Source organism: Haliaeetus albicilla, chromosome 7, assembly GCF_947461875.1.
Source record: "Haliaeetus albicilla chromosome 7, bHalAlb1.1, whole genome shotgun sequence".
Taxonomy (NCBI): domain Eukaryota; kingdom Metazoa; phylum Chordata; class Aves; order Accipitriformes; family Accipitridae; genus Haliaeetus; species Haliaeetus albicilla.
In genome coordinates, this window is record NC_091489.1 from 18,742,627 (window position 1) to 18,758,737 (window position 16,111).

The 16,111-nt window shown below is 42.9% G+C and overlaps 1 protein-coding gene across 8 annotated transcripts in view; it reads left to right on the plus strand.

The window, feature by feature from the left end:
* The window catches only part of HIVEP2 (HIVEP zinc finger 2), a 140,699-nt gene that overhangs the window by 23,612 nt on the left and 100,976 nt on the right, over nt 1-16,111 (plus strand). For all 8 annotated transcript variants that reach the window (XM_069787152.1, XM_069787155.1, XM_069787151.1 and 5 more), the window contains one exon: nt 10,640-10,745. The gene's annotated coding sequence lies outside the window, so the exon portion shown is untranslated. The remainder of the gene's footprint in view (nt 1-10,639; nt 10,746-16,111) is intronic.

The following is a 16,111-nucleotide window of genomic DNA, read 5'->3' on the forward strand; positions in this document are numbered from 1 at the left end:
CTGGTTCTGCTACACAGTTCATGAGTTTGGGGCAAGATTCACAACACCTTACACTGATTTTCATGTGAATTATGTTCATAAATATGAGTTAGGCACAAAAATACCATTGTTGTGCAGTATTCTCTTTATGTGAGTTCCACTTCCTTATCTTACAGAGATGTCCTGTAGGCAGATGCTGTATTTTGCTATCAATCTATAGGGAGCGAATAGGGGGTTTGTGCTAAAACTGACTGTAGGATTTGAACCGTAATTTTTTTGTGTTTGTGTGTCTGTTTTTAAGTGACCATTCTTAGAGTGATCAATAGTCGCGCTGTTTACCGTGAGCACCTCTGCTCATAGTATTTATGCTGTTAAAGATCATATAAATCATCACAGAAGTCAGGCTACACGCTGCTCTGGAGTCCAGTTCTGTCTCCTTTACTTAAGAGCGAAAATAGCCTGACTAAAGTACAGTCAGCAGCTTAGGCCTTAGAGCAGGGAAGCATGCATAGACCTGGATCCAGATAGTAAATGCCGCGTTTAGAAAAAGAAAGGGTAAATTTTCCTCCCAAACAAATTGGTAAAATTCAAGGTGGAAATTTGTAATTTAAGACATTGTGTTAGAGTGAGTAGCAGCTTTGCAGAGTGGAGGGAAGAGTACTTCTGCTGAGCGGGTGTGTGTAGGCAGTGCAGAACCTGCCAGTTTTACTCTGGCTTTGTGCAACTTTGTGAAATTCGCATTTTGGAGTACCTGGGCAATTCAAAGGGTAACTGCCTGAGCAAAGTCTTGCTTAAGATAGCTGTTGGGAACACTACAAAATGTTTTGGGGTCTATAGGGCACACCAGTGCTTCCTAAACCAGCAGAGTGCCCTCAGGGACACTCTCAGCCTCGCCTGCGCTAGACCTTTGGGAGGTGTGAATCAGCTCGGCACCACGGGCAGCCCGAAAGTCCCCCCCATTTATGCCGGCTGATATCTGTCCCTCTGCATCTGAAGGGAGCATAGTTGCTCTGGTTTCCCTCCTGATCCAGGACGTTGCGACTGAACTCTGTAAGTGTCCATGGGGGAATCGGAGGCGGTGGTGGGAGTGTTGAGGAGACCCACGGATGAGGCTGGTTTTACACCGTGCATGTAACCTTTACCACGTCCACTCATTAGCAACACGTGCTTCTCACTAACAGATGTTTCTGAGAAAATGTTAATCATCATTGCTACATGCGCAGAGCTCATAGTCTTTCACAACCATACTCTGGTGGCTGATGGCGGGTGATGCCACGGGACCATGGTCCCCCCCCACCCCACTGCTCCCAGCTGCCCCAGTCATGGTGGTCAGGCGTGGACCTCACCAGCGAGAGAAGGCAGACCTTGTCTTCTCTCTCCCACAGGTTTTTTTTTCCCGTTTGCTAGTTTAAGCAAACAGGAAGAATTTAAGTAATTAAAGTGATTAAACTTGTGCTTTTGATACTGCTTGTTTTGTTTTCCTCTGTGTTGTCAGTGATGCTTCTGGCGTACTGGGGAGGATGTCCTGTGTGTTCGCAGTCCTTTTTGCTTGTCTTGTCCTTTGTTGCTTGGATGCCTCCTACATGCACCTAGGCCTGTCTTGGCCAGTTTGGTGACCGCATTGCTTAGCAAATGGAGAAAATGCCTAGGCAGGTGGAAAATGTAACATACAGACCCAGTGAAAAGTGAAGCCCGTGAATATCTGCCACATGTATCTGGTGCTTGATTAGCAAAGCCCCTAAATGAAACTTTAATTTCGGGCAGGTTCCTAAGTCATAGTGAAATCACTGGGTGCTACACATGCTCCTGAAGTTAAGTATATGCTTATATACTTTGTGAATAGAAATGGCTTATTGAGCTGCAGCCAGCATGGGGAATTTTGGGACTCCTGCTGTTCTGCTTACAGTATTTTGCAGGAGAGTTTAAGGCTGTAGAATGACACCAACTGGATTCACAGAACAATCTGCTCCTGTTCCCGTGAACTCCAAATTATTTTCCTTCTCACATGCAAAGTTGTACCAAGAGCTGCATTTAAAAACCCATCTGTTGTCCATATTATATCAATAGGAAGAAAAATTTTAGACTTCTAAAATATTCTAGTTACGTGTTCCATCCTGCTGTCATCTGTCTTTCAACTACAAGCCATTTCTTGTTGCACTTACTTAATTCTAACTGCTCAAATCTTTTCCCTCCCACCAACAGATGAAACACAGAGTTGCCTAAACTGCAAAAGTGGAAGCAGGATGCTACAAACTGGTAGTGGAAAGAAATGTCCACTTTCAAAATAAGATGCTTTTGATAGTATAAAATAAATAAATTGATATAATAATTTTTTCTTATCAAGTGTGGGAATAAGTAGTAAACTACTTTAGAAGTTGTTTTGTCATATTTTTCATTACACAGATAGTATATTTGAAGTACCATCAATGTCTATATGTGTTTTAATATAATTTGTGACACATATATGTGATGTGTAAAAAGATAGAGCAATTTTTCTTTTTTTTTTATTTTTACAGCAAAATAAGATTATAAATCCAATGCTGCTGGTTATAATTCACCTTGCTGCTGATCCCACTTCTTTGTGTTGCAGTGGCAGTAGCACAAGCATGTTTCTTGGGAGATACACTGCTTTTCCTCAGGGCAGCAGTGAAGTTCATGTCTTGTTTATTTTAGTTTTGTTGTTACATTTTGGTAAAACAGCCAATTGTGACAGAACTAGAAAGACAATATCGTATCGTTTCAGGTTTGCAAGGTTTTCTTTGTGACTGTAATGAGTACTCAGGGGTGTGTGTATGTGTGTTTACATCTGTTACAGCTTCATGGCTTTTCTCCCACTGTTTTCAAAGCAGTATCTTTGGGAGACACTCAGGTGATTGGAGCTTTGTAGCCTTTTCCCAGTGAGATACAGATCACAAACTCAAACTGTCCATCTCATGACGGTTGGATAGCTAGGCCAGAGACCTCTGGTCATGAGAAATTCAGTGCTGACACCTGTCTCTATTCCTCGTCAGTCCCCTTTAAGGATTTGTGCTCAATACTAGAACAGCATCTGTTAGCAGTTGACCAGTCTTGTTCAGTTGTTCCTCAGTATGAAGAACACAAAAGCCTTCACCACGTGTGGTTAGTTATCTGCTAAACAGCTTATTTTACCAGGACTTCTGTTTCTACTACCTAAACCTTAGAGTTTAGGGCTAGGGATAATCCCACAGAGAATGACTGACAGATTTCAGCAAGGGAATAACTAGCTCCTGAATGTAAATGCTTGGGTCAGAGGGCAACACTGGTTTCCTCTGTCAGGATGTTAAACAGGAGTAGTTCAGTTTTAGACAAGCAGTTGGCAAGACCCCCGTTGCGATGCTGCTGGAATGTGTGAGGAAGGTCTCGGGATAAAGCATTGATGGAAACAGCGGATGAAAAGGATTCAAGACAGACCCCTTAAAGGAAGATATAATTAATATCGCCGTGGAGTTCTGGTACAGTAGTATCTTGTCTAGTATTTACCTGATACTTTCAAAGAAGCCTAGAGATGTCACGGACATGTCTGTTACTGAATTTCAGTCTTGAACGTTTGTGGGTAGAGAACTGTAAAGCAGCGAGCGTTATCACAACTCTTTCTGCGTGATACATATTTCTATAGAATAAGATATATGTGCTGTTTATTGATTTGTCCCCTGAATGTAAAGGCTCTAAAGTTTGGAAGTATGGATGGGTTACTGTTTTTAAATGTGTAATGAGTACTGGGTATAGGATGTGTAGAAAGCAAAACGATGTCTGCAGTAGTAGATTTTTGTGGCGATAATATGAGACTCGGAAGAGTGCCCGGCATGGAGGGACGTGGTGGGAGGCAGGGGGCCATAGGGAGGGCTGGGCACTCGGTCTGAAGCGGCTGCATGCTGGGCAGCAAAGCTCAACTCCAGAAACGGCTCTAGCAGGGATATCGCCCAGTCGGTGCTTTTTCATGTCTTGACTTACAGCACTGACATTCACATTCAGGTCAAAGATGGAAGAGTGGTGGGACAGAATGTCGGTGAGGTGTCACTGTGAGGCAACGGTATGTGTGTATATTTGAGAACCTTCCCGTTCCCCTGGTTTTCTGCTCCTTCAGTACTGCACCCACCAGATGCACTAGAAAACGCTTCCATTTTTTTTGTACGCAGCAGAAATCATGAACCCCAGCTTCCTGTAAGTGCCTGTCTTTTGGATGCCGTCCCTGCCTGTGTTTGGGCTGCTGTGTAAAAGGAGGCAAAGGACTGGCCCTTGAACTGGCAGCCAGGTCGTACTGGCTAGGTCACATCCATGCTGCTGAGGCAGCCCTCCTGACGGCAGGCTTGTCTCATGAGGAGGTGGTTGGAGTGGTCCAAAAACATGCAGAAAGCAAGCTATCGAGCAGCGTGCTGCAGTCCTCAAACTTCCTTCCTTTCCCACTTTTATTTAGCCATATGGGTGCACCTGTAGTTGTGAACTTCAGCTTTCAGCACAGTTTTGCATCTCCATACATCTATTTTATCTGCAGATTCTGCGCTCTCTTATGAGTCAACGTGGAAGTTTCTTCCCTTAATGCAGACACTGACCGTCTCTCTCGTCTGTTCGAGCACAGGTTGGAATCGGAAGGAGCTTCTGGCAACTGAGTCATTCTGAGATTGCTACCTCTTTGTTAAATGTCTTTAGAGAAATTATTAGGGGAAGACAGACAGACAGAGGCGTCACATTACACACAGTGTGTGATTGCAGGTTTTTTTATGTAGGAAACAAGACTACAAAAGAGAACTTGGAAGGAAGGCAGAATTTATTCCTTTGAGAATACCTTCCGGATAGGAAGCTGTGTGAAAATGGTAAAATGTTGGAATTGTGTGATATAAGTGATTTTTTTTTTTTTTTTTTTTTTTAATTATGGTGACTATTGTTTTTCCTGTGGTAATGTCTAAAGGCTTCTATGAAGATGTAGGCTTTCTTGTCTTTACATCTTCAGCCACACCAAATTTACAATTTAACTATCTGATAGATGAAGAGAAGAAAGAAATGTATCACAGGGATCAAAGACAGAGACAGATTGTGAGATGCCCTCCATGGTCAGATACAAAATCTGTGGCAGCGAATTGCTCAGTCTGTTTCTCAAGTCCTATGAGCTGGTAGCACTCCCAGCTCCATACATCGCTTAGCAGCACAGAGGTCAATCTTGCGATAACTGTGAGCCTTTAGCTCCATGTTAAGCCTTCAGCAAACCTTCATCCAGTGAAGCTTTTGACATATTTAAAGTTTATTACATGTATCTTTGTGTTGTGATTCAGACCTAAATTTGTTTTAGTCTAAAGTTTAAAGGTCCTACCTGACATACAGCATGTTGATTTTGGGGAAGGTTTATGGAATAATGTCAGATGCCGCTATTTTAAAAAATGTTACTGCCTCGCAAAAGTGAATTTCTTGTTTCTTTGTCTAGTAGCATTTTCAGAGCACTTGAAAGGAAGTTTTGGAATAAGGAGATTTCTACCCTGGGGGGGGGGGTAGTATCCTGTGCTTTCATTAGGTCATGTCAGGCCATTGTTTTGCTTTTCTTATCATAAAGATCTTGTGTCTTTATTTGTGCTCAGCTGTGGACTTGAGCTTCCTGGAAGAGAGTGAAATAATTAAGAATTAATACTACAAAATCATATGTTCTCTGTTTGTAGCTACGTTTGTTTAGTTGAAGGCAGTTCTTACCTGTAGTTATGTATAGTAATAGGTGGTGTAGATATATACCAGTAGTAAGTAGTATCTTCTATCTGTGGTTCTCAGTATAGCTGAAAAGAAATTCCATTTTTCTCTGTAACTATGAGAAAACATAGACTGAGAGATTCAAGGTCACCCATCAAATGGCTAGTAAAACTGGGGTCTCTTGATCCCTGCTGTTTTCACCCCTAACTGCCAGCTGATGTTCTCGGTAGCTTTGTCTCTGCTAGTGGATTACACAGTGGCAGGGTATGGGAAAGGGCAAGTTTAATTTATTGCTCTAGATGCAGCCACTGGGGAGGACAGTTAGGTACACAGGGTGGTTTATCAGTCAAAGAAGTCATTAAAGTAGGGTGATTAATGTGGTGCCAGAGAAGGGCATACGGTGTGTTGTTCTTGCTCTTAAAATCTGCAGACTGCTACGCAAGGTCATGCAGCCTAAATACGGTCCTGGTGAGAAGAATTGGGGGAGGAAGAAGGGCACTGGCAGCCTAAATCGAGAGCTTACATTGCTGTGCAGTTGTGTCATGGGATGGAGGAACACCTCCCTGATAACTTGCTAATGGGGATGGCCAAAGCCTCTCTGTCCTGCCTGGTAAATCTGGCTTGGTTCTGGTGTGACAGATCTGAGACATTAATTTAAGTGATGTGAACAATAGCTTCCCTGGGATGCATGCGCCTGCTTTGCAAATAAGCAGAATTTCTAGCACTGACAGTGAGATGCCTTTCCCCAGAACTAAATTTATTGTTAAATAGAAGGAGGCATGAGAAGGCAGGGCTTGTTAAGTCTCATATACATGGGACTCTTGCTTTGAAATGTCTTATTCCATTTCCTCCAAGTTTTCCTCAGGGAAACACTTAATTTGGATTTCCTATGCATTTTACCATTGATTCTTCAGTTGTCACTATCTGCCTCTAGATTATGGCCATAGTTTGTGTCTACTTTATTCTCTGTCAACCACTGCCACTCTGCTTGCAGGCTACACTGTGACACATAGGTTGCTTGCCAGGTAAAGAAGGTGGCAGAAGTTTTGGTAGACGCTGGGAGCAGAGCTGGGGTGCCGTGAGTCACCCCATAAAACAGAAGATAAGTGCACAGCAGCCGGCAGATCTGGCAGCCCGCCAGGTTAGCACAGAAACCGCCTTGTGCACAGACCTCGTTTTTCCAGCTAAGGACCAACATGCTCTCATACAAACAAAAATAAAGAAGTTGCACCTAGGGTTTTGGAGTTTTTCCAGGGGACAGCTCTGACTGAGAGAAGCTGGAGAAAAAAACCTCCTGGCAGAGGTTATACTGAGGCTCTCTTCTTCACGTAAGTGGCAACACCAGAAAGAGATGAAGCTGCACAGCCGTATGAATAAATGTGCAGAATCTGAAACTTGCACTTCTGGCTCATCTATCACATACCATCCTTTTATAGTGTGAGATGAAATGTCCTGCACCAACTTTAAGCTGCCCTCAGCAGATGCACTGTTAACTTCTGTCTTTACGCATGGCCATAATCTCATCCTGAAAAATAAGACTTTACCTTCTTACCCTTTTGGAAACAGCTTGTCAGAGCAACATGGTACCGCAAACTTATCCTGCTTAATGTCAGCTAATTAAATTCATTTTTTACTATAGTACTAAGTCAATTTAATTCTGTCTTTCAGAGCCTGCAGAGACAGTTGTGACTCTCAGATGGGTTTCTGTCTCTGATTAGTGATCAGATCTCTTTGTACTTTTTTAGACTGACTCTCCATCTGTGTTTTTCTGCATGTCTCTCACCTGTACTTGTGATATTAGGGAACGGCATGCTTTGTACCATGCTTTCATAGCCTCAGCATCTACTGTTGCATTTGACAACATACTCTGTTTAATAATTTTTGTTCTTTGAAATGAAAGGTTCATTACAGCAGCTGGAATAAAAATAGAAATTACTGGAATACTCTTGGTGTTAGATCTTGATTTTGGAGGTTGTTTTTCAAAAGTGTTGATCTTGGTAGGGAGGGGTATTTGAGTGACCTTCTAACTTGGAGCTCATATACCAGCCTCCGGATGATCATCCACATTGCAGTCCAAGTGCAACAGCCTCCAGTAATGTTTACTGTCTGTCACTCTCAATGTATTTTGTGATCACTAACATTCACGAAAATGAGTAGAATTTAAAAAAAAATTAGTCAAAAAAAGAGAAAGGTCAAAGCAAGCCATAGTGTAGAAAAGAACAATACACTTGATTAATTAAGTAGTGCTGGTGGAGTATATCATGCCAGAGATAATCCGACAAGTATTTTTTGATTTTAAATGTCCTCTGTGCAGGTTATCAAAGTCAAAGAAAAAGTATTGTTTGGGGATTTTCATGCATTATTTTTCTACAGCTCTGGCATGTCCCTCACTCCTTTTGTGCAGCTTTGTGCCAGGGAGTGCCTCTGATCGGCTGTTTCTAACCCCCTGACGCCGTCGGACAGCAGATCCGTGTGCTTCACTGTGAAACCTCCTCCTGCAGTTTACCCCCTCGTTGCAGCTGCATTTTCTTTCTCTCATTCTCTTCCCGCTTCCCCTCCCACTTGGTGATGCGTCTTATTTGTGTTCAGACATTATAAGCGCAGAACTGAATTGCCGTTATCAGCAACGTAATTCCCGATTACTGAGCAACTACTGCTCTTGTTCCTTCCAGAGTATAGCTGGAGTGTATGGGGAGATGTGGTTTGAGGAGAAGCTTGTTTCGTTGTCATGCACCGTGCTGGTTCTGTACGGAGGAGCAGGCTCCAGTTTGTGTGGATGTCGTTCTGACACATTTTACAGGCAGTTGATTCATCCATCCATTTTTTTGTGTTGCATAGTAAAGTATCCAAGTGCTGTTGTGTTTGTAATGTAGCTTCTGATGTCAGAGAGAACTAAATACCCTCACCTGAACTGAAATAATGCTGAAGTTCTGAAACAGAAAGACAGATGCCAGGAAAGTGAGACTTGAGACTGTAATTTTTTTTTCTTAATTCCTTAAATTGATTGAGAGGAAAGGAGAGGAAAGTTTTTTTTTCAGATCATTAATTACATTTTTTCTTTCATTTTAGAATACATTTTTCTGAAAGGTTATTCACAGGTATATTTTTTTGAAATTAGAAGCTACAGTTTTTTAAAATTTCATAATAAAATATATGTATCTGGGGAGTTTTTGAGGCTTAATACTTAGACCTGATTTTAGTAAATGCCTGTATCTAATCAATCTAAACATTTGGTTTAGGTACCTTGTCCATTTTGTAAGTCCTTGTTCATTTTTCAGATGAAAAAAATAGTATTTACTGAAGGTGGAGAAAGAATTGCCAAACCCCCGATAAGTCCTAGAGCACAGCAGTGGCTTTATAGGAACTTTCTAAATACCCGTGTTTGTAAGGCCTCTTCAGCTCTGTTGGTGTGAATATGCTGTGTGCATTAATATAAATATTTATAATGCAAAAGATTGCATGTTTGCTTCTTCAGTGCAGCACTTTGTTGTAAGAATGGAGTTCTTTGGGGTGACAGAGTAACTTTTCTGTAGTTTAGTATGTATAAAGACAGTTTTAGGATTGTCTTAAGACCGATAGACTCAGTTTTGAGAAGTGATGGTACACTTATGTGGAAGTAAGTTGGCAGCAAAAATTATTTTTCAGCTTCCATTAATTTTTCTAACTGTGCCTAATGTTTGCATTTCCTTAAAACACTGCCTGTGAAAATGAAGGTCTTAATTGATGGCACTGGAGATTACCACTGTCTAGCCATAGAAAATAAACAGTTTGGACAAGAACTGTGTGTATTTTCTTACAATCCTCTCTTTTTGTAGAGACTATATTGATTTGTGTGTTTAGTTCCCAACCTTTCTTCCACCGAGATTTTAAGTGCTGGGTCCCCAGCGTACTCCTGTCAACACTAGCTATTTCCATAATTGCCAGAAGCACATACTTAAATACCTCGCATATAATTTCCATTTTCAGGTTTCACAATGGCTTCCATGTTTCTGCTTCACCTAGAAAGACTTGCCTTTGCCTTAAACAGGCTCTTCTAGGACTTGCAATTTCTGAGTGTATTTTTGGGACGTTGGTGTTTCTTTCTCACTGAAGGAAAGGCACTAGGAAGGCTCTGCCAGAAGGGTCTTTGTGAAAGGTCTTGAAGGTTGTCAGGGTCACGAGTAGTTCAGTCGACTCTTAGCAGCTGCTCCTTAGTCCCTCCTGCTCCGCCAGAAGTGGTTTGTTTTGAGCAGTTTTGGCTTTCTCCTACGTGGTCTCCAAGATCCCTTCATTTCAGCTGTGAGCAGAGGGGCAATAAGCTCTGAAAATGGGGCATGACTTGTGGCCTTGAAAATCTGGACCATTGCTTTGACCTGGCCATTTTCCATATCTGCATTGGTTACCTACAACATATTTAAAAACAGACTTACCCATCAAGTGATTTGAAAAGATCAAATGATTATAAACGAGGTGACTGTAGCCACCAACAGGAAAGAAATGACCCTTGTCTTAAGACCCCTTGATCTCAAGAGAACAGTTCACAATGTTCAGTGTTGTGTCATCTCCTAAACCAGTGATTTTCAATGTTAAAAAAAAAAAAAAAAGAAGAAAAAAAGAAAGGTAGAGCCAAACCAGCAATGCACTGGTAGAAGGAATTACGTGCTTGTCAAGGACCCGACAAATGGGAAATCTGAAATTCTGTATCTGTCCGCCAGACAGTTCTAGGTTCTGCATTAACATTGAGAACTAGTTTTCATTGCTTTGAGAGCGTGCCTGAAATCTGGTCTGGAGCAGTGGGCCAAAACAGTTTGGCTACAGCAGGACAATTTTGCTTGCCATTGTGAACAGCAAAATGTTTTCTGTAAGCCTGGGAACAGCACAGACCCTGTTAATGCAGAGGAGGAATATGTGGAAACACACAAATGTGTTAGCAGAGCTTGCAAACCTCTGAATATGATGAACTTACTATCTGGATTTGTTATGTTTTCAGGTGGGACCCTCTTCTGATATGTGATCTACAGCGAGCTACTTTGAATCGTACGATGACAATGTTATCACTGCCACATCTCTGGGAACCAGTTATTCATAAGTATACGGTATGTGAACGTCTGCATCTTACATTAACCATTGCTTGTTGGAACAACGCAGAAACAATAACATGAAGGTGCTAAAAGTCATTGAAGTAAATGTTAAGCCACATGTACAATCAATTACACCATGCCGTTCCAGCAGATGTTTATCTGCTAGGCCTGGTCTGTATGCAGTATAGTGAACTGTTTTAACTTGAAAATGTATTTATTTACAGATACTGGTAGAAACATTCTACCAATGTTTCCTCTGGATGAAGTTATACTGGTACAGTGATGATATGTAGATGTACAGACTATTACTCTCTTCCTCAGGCAGGAGGGGGTAGTAGCAGTAGTGTGAAGGGTTCTGTACTTTAACTGTTTTGCTGCACTTAAAGCAGTACTATTTTTGCATTTAGGAAAGGTCTTTAATTGCTTTTCTCCTTAATTCCATTTTCAATTTCTGGTCAATCTAAATTAGATTAATTTCACACACCAGTGAATCCCTAAAGAAGTGTAAATAAACTCCATTTTACCAAACTCAGCCAGATGATGGCAGTTATTCCCTTGATGTTTAGCTTTACATCACCCACCATCTTTGACCAAGATTTCAATAGGAATTAAATCCATATATTGAGTCTTTTTTCCTCATCCTGTACAAGGAATTGGAGGCTGAGACCCACCTAGTGAAGGGAGGCTATTTAATTTATGGCCTATGAGGCCAGAAATCTAAGGTCACTGATAGCTGGCATGTTTTTCTTTTCTACTGTTCTGGCTTGAAATTGTTAACACACGCTCAGGTCCTGTAAAACCATGAGCAAATCGGTTTTATGAGAGTGGTTACATTATTGTTCTGAAGCAGTTTGTAGCACACCACATAACTGTTAACGTGGAGCATCTTCATCTGATTTATGGCCCTGATGCAAGTCCCACTGAAACTGGTGGAAAAACATTTCTTCATGCTGATGGGAGTTGAATTGCACTGCATGTAACACCTGAGACTTTTGTTTAAGTATTGTTCCCTGCATGGAATTTTTTTACTGATTAGCCACTTTTTAGAGATTAAGTTTTAAAGATACAAGCATAAAACAGAATTACAAGGAAATGCATTGCCAAAATAACCTAAAAGAGGACTCAATTATTGAAAATGCTTGTCTACCTTAAAAAATTATGAAGTGATGAGGACAGATGACTGCTCCAAAAGTACGTATCTAGGTTCAATGCACTGTATTTTTATATATAATTTTGAAGACAGTGTTCGTCAGAAATGTGAATGATTTGCTGCTGCATCAGTGACGTGGGAGAGGGAAAGCAAAATAAAAGTCTTACAGGGGAGAGAAAGGCCAGGCTTCATTGATCAATTTAGTGTGTTTTAGGAGAGCAGTTCACAACCTGGGTGACTTGTGTGCTGATCGGTGAAGAGGTTTCCAAATCTGGCTGGACTCTGGGTCAGTTTGAAGAGAAGCTCCCGGAGGCAACGTCTGCCACTGAAGTGAGAGAGCATTGATCCTGCTTGCACTGGCAGGGCTTCTGGCACGCCTGTATAGCCAGCCTCAGTAATCCCTGCTGGCCAAATACCATTAACATGACCCTTTGCAGACATTTTCTATTCATTTGTTCAGACGTCTCCTCTATCATCCGTATCCAAGCACCTTTTCAGGAGGGATATAGGAATAATTATCTGTTGCTCTCGTTTCTTCTGAGTTGGTTAATTTTTAAATGTTCAGAATTGTTTGTTGATATATTTTTTTTTGTAAATAAGCTGTTTTGGTGTGTGTGCGAGCACGGGTAATGGAAAGCTGGTTTGAAGAAGACGAGTTTTACATTCTGCAGGGGCAGAGGTCTGGAAAGGGCCCAGCAGGCCAGCTGGTCTGCTTTCCTGCCGTCACAGGTATCTCGTCATGAAAAGCGTGAATGCGTCTTGGTTGACATTTTCACTTTTTTGGTGGAATGTGGCTTTTTGCCAGTGGAGGGGACCTCTCAGAGAGCCAAGGGCAGGTGGCGAGGAGAGGCGGTTGTCAGAGTGGTGGCCGCTTGCCGATCTCCGTGTTCCCTGGGCACGAAGAGCGAGCAGCCGTCTCACTGCCATGCTTTTAATGAGCTGTAGAGCAAGGGTTGCTGTGTCTCGCACCTTGTGAGGCTTCTTCTGATACGCGGTAATAACCTTCACGGATTTGCCATCTACCCAAATCAAAATGAAATTTCCTTTGACTGGTGAATGGAGGAGTCAGAAGGAAGTGAATGTCTTCGTGTTTGTTTTTCCTTTTGAGTGTTATTTTGGTTTTCCTCTTTTGCCAGTTCTCGTATAGCATTGCAAACATTTCAGGAAACTAATATGCAGAAGCACGGCTCATAAAAGATCAGCCTGCCAGAGGACGAGGCTCTGCTTATTACAGGAAAGCTTCTGAGGCAGTCACGGCTGAAAAGATTACACACTTCCACAGGAAATTAAATTTGATGTAATATAGTGAAAGAATGACAAAATGGAAAGGGCATATATAACGTATTTGCAATTATTAAGTGGTAGAAAAATGAAAACTTGAGATCCAATAAAGTGCACGTAATTTAGATATGGATACAAAATTCCCAATAGTTTTTTGAAAATTTGGTGTCCCACTTCCCTTTGCCCTCAGCTGATGTTGTTGTCTCAATGTGGAAAATCATTAACGTCTTGTAAAATTATGTCAACTTTCGGGCACGTTAGATTGTAAAGCGTTTAAAACAAGTTTCAGAGCAGTCCTATGGAGTCCAGTTAGCTTGCATTCTTCAGCAGAAGTTGCACACGTGACACGCAGACTGGGAATAAGAGGTGAGAGCTTCCTTCTTTGCTTCGTCCTTCTCCCACGTGGATGTGCAGCACTGACAGAGGGGGAGGCTTTCCCTCCCGTCTGCCCGTGCCCCTCGCCATGGCGCGGCACGGTGCCTGATGGCAGGTGGAAGTCCGAGCCCCCCCCCAGCTGCTGACCGGAGGCTGCAGACCTGCTGGGGACCGTTCAGGTGACACGCGTGCTGAAGAGATCTCTTGGTACCGAGGTCCTTGCTGCTCGCCCGAGGCACGGGCAGGGGGCGTGTGTCCCCCCTTCTCTCCTCCTCGGGGTCAGCGTAGGCGCCGTGGTGAGCTGGTCTCTCTCCTGGCCAGGCGCTTCATGGCAAAACGCAGGTTTTCTTTCAGAGGGGACAGTAATAACTTGCAACGTTTTAATAATTTTTCCTGTAAGATCTGGTTACCTGCAGTTGGAAAGAATAAGCAGGACTCTGGCAGATTTAACTTTATTAACCACCATAAATCCTTTCCCTTTTGACTCTAATCAGTCCCTGGAGTCCTTTTAATGCACTTGACATTGCACTGGCCTTTCATCACAGCACAATATACATTTTCCTGTAACTAGAAAACTGATGGCGAGAGCCTTGTGTAAACCCAAGGTAATGGATGCAGCGACGGGGACGTGCGACTGTCGGACGCTCGCCGCTGGTGGAGGGAGGAGAGGGAGCTTATCCTGTCAGCACGGCTCTTCCCTCAGCGGAGGGAAGGAGAGGGGACCTGAAGGCGCAGGCGCTGCCGGGGTCCAGCATGCACCCAGTAGCACCCAGGAATGGGGGACCGGCCGCTTCGCTCTGGCCCAGGCAGGCAGGCAGAGAGACGGCGGTGCTTTTGTGTCCACCGCTGGCAAGCGGGGAGGCGCTGGGGGCCAGACCCTGCTCCAGAAAGCCCCTCCGTGAGCAGGGTCCCCGGCCCGCGTCCCCGGGGCAGCGAGGTGCCGGAGCTCGCTGGCAGCCGGCGGGCTGACACAGGAGGAGGTCGCTTGTGGCACAGGGACCGGGCAGACCTGCTCGGACGGAGGTGCTGGGTGAATGGATCTTTTCTGTGCCGGGGACAACGATAAAAGGAAAGGAGTGTTACCAGGTGGTCGAGGGGCGGGCACCTAAGCAACAAACACCTTCTTCATAAAATAACTACCTGGGTTATTGCTCTTCTGTCCAGCCTGCGCACAAAATCCTCCGGAAAGCAAGAGGGGAATTCCCTGGTCGGTACTCTGTCTGTGTCTCTGCTGTCCAGGAATTCATGGGATGGAGAAGGCATCCCAAGAATCTGCCCCCGTGTGCAGGGAAGCTAAATTCCCTCTTGTTTTTCCATACACACAAGTCAGCAAGTTTCTTCAGCAAATGCTTTAATTTTGGGCTTAATACTATGCAAATATTTAACTTTGGACAAAAAAACCTCAAGCTGGCTTCAGACCATGGACTGGCTTCCAGCTGTTTCTGCAGGTACAGAGCCAATGTTTACATACACGAATGGTTATTTGTTTATATATTTATTTATTTATTATGGTAATCTTTTTATAATGAACTTGGATATTTGTGTTCCCTGGTTTTTCTTTGAACATAAAAATCTATGTATTTGCAATGCGTGTACAGCCATTTTCAGAAGCTTTGGCAAAAAGCTCAGATCTGCTGAAGATAATAACTGTAGGCTGAACCTTTAGGCGACACAGAGTTGTACTAATTTTTCCCTCTAACTGAAGTGCCTAAAGCTCTGCTCGCCATTGAAATCTCACCAGCCTAAGTTATAAAAAAAAGGTGTGGAACGATCTGGTGCCTGCTGCAGGAGCTTTACGGTGTAATTTGGTTGTCCGGACAAATGGGTACGAAAGAATATTCAGAAGGATCGTCAAAAGCATTAGCAATAAATATGTTAACTAGGTTTCAAGAACCTGCTTAAATGCTACCCTGATACATAATACTTTGCTGTACCCCCATATATTTCATGTACGTATGCTTTCTCCAGCCCTCATCGCAGCTGCTGCATGCCTGCAACAGCCTCTTATTAAAAAGGGAAAGTCCATAGTCTTGTGGACCTTCTTTAATGTGCTCAGCATGTGAGCTATTGACTTCACGAAGACGAGAATAGCTATGTCAAATGTGTTTCATTTGCATGTGGCAAGATAGAAAAAGCAAACTCGGTGTGAAGATGAGCAGACAAGAAAGACACCGAATGCCTTAAATACTAAGGGAGTTAATGCTATGCAGTGATTTTGCTTCTGTTATAGGAAGTGTAAGAACAGTATGCTTCCTGGCGTACATCATCATCTAAACTGCAAAGGTTTCAGTTCCATGGCAACACCAAGAGCCCGATTGTGCTGAAGGTGTGTGTATTAATGCATTCAGAGTGAGGGGTTGGGAGTGAGCTGAGGAAAAATAAAACATGCTGAATGTTTCCAATTTATTTATTTATATATAAAGTAAAGCCTTTGTTCTTAGAAAATCAGAACTGACATGAATACACCCGCCGTCCCCTCCTCCCCCCAATTCCATCCCATTCTTTTTTACATGTGTTTTTCTCAGGCAAAAAGCAAATGAAGAGGCTGTTTTGTTGGGTTTTTTTTATAAGACAC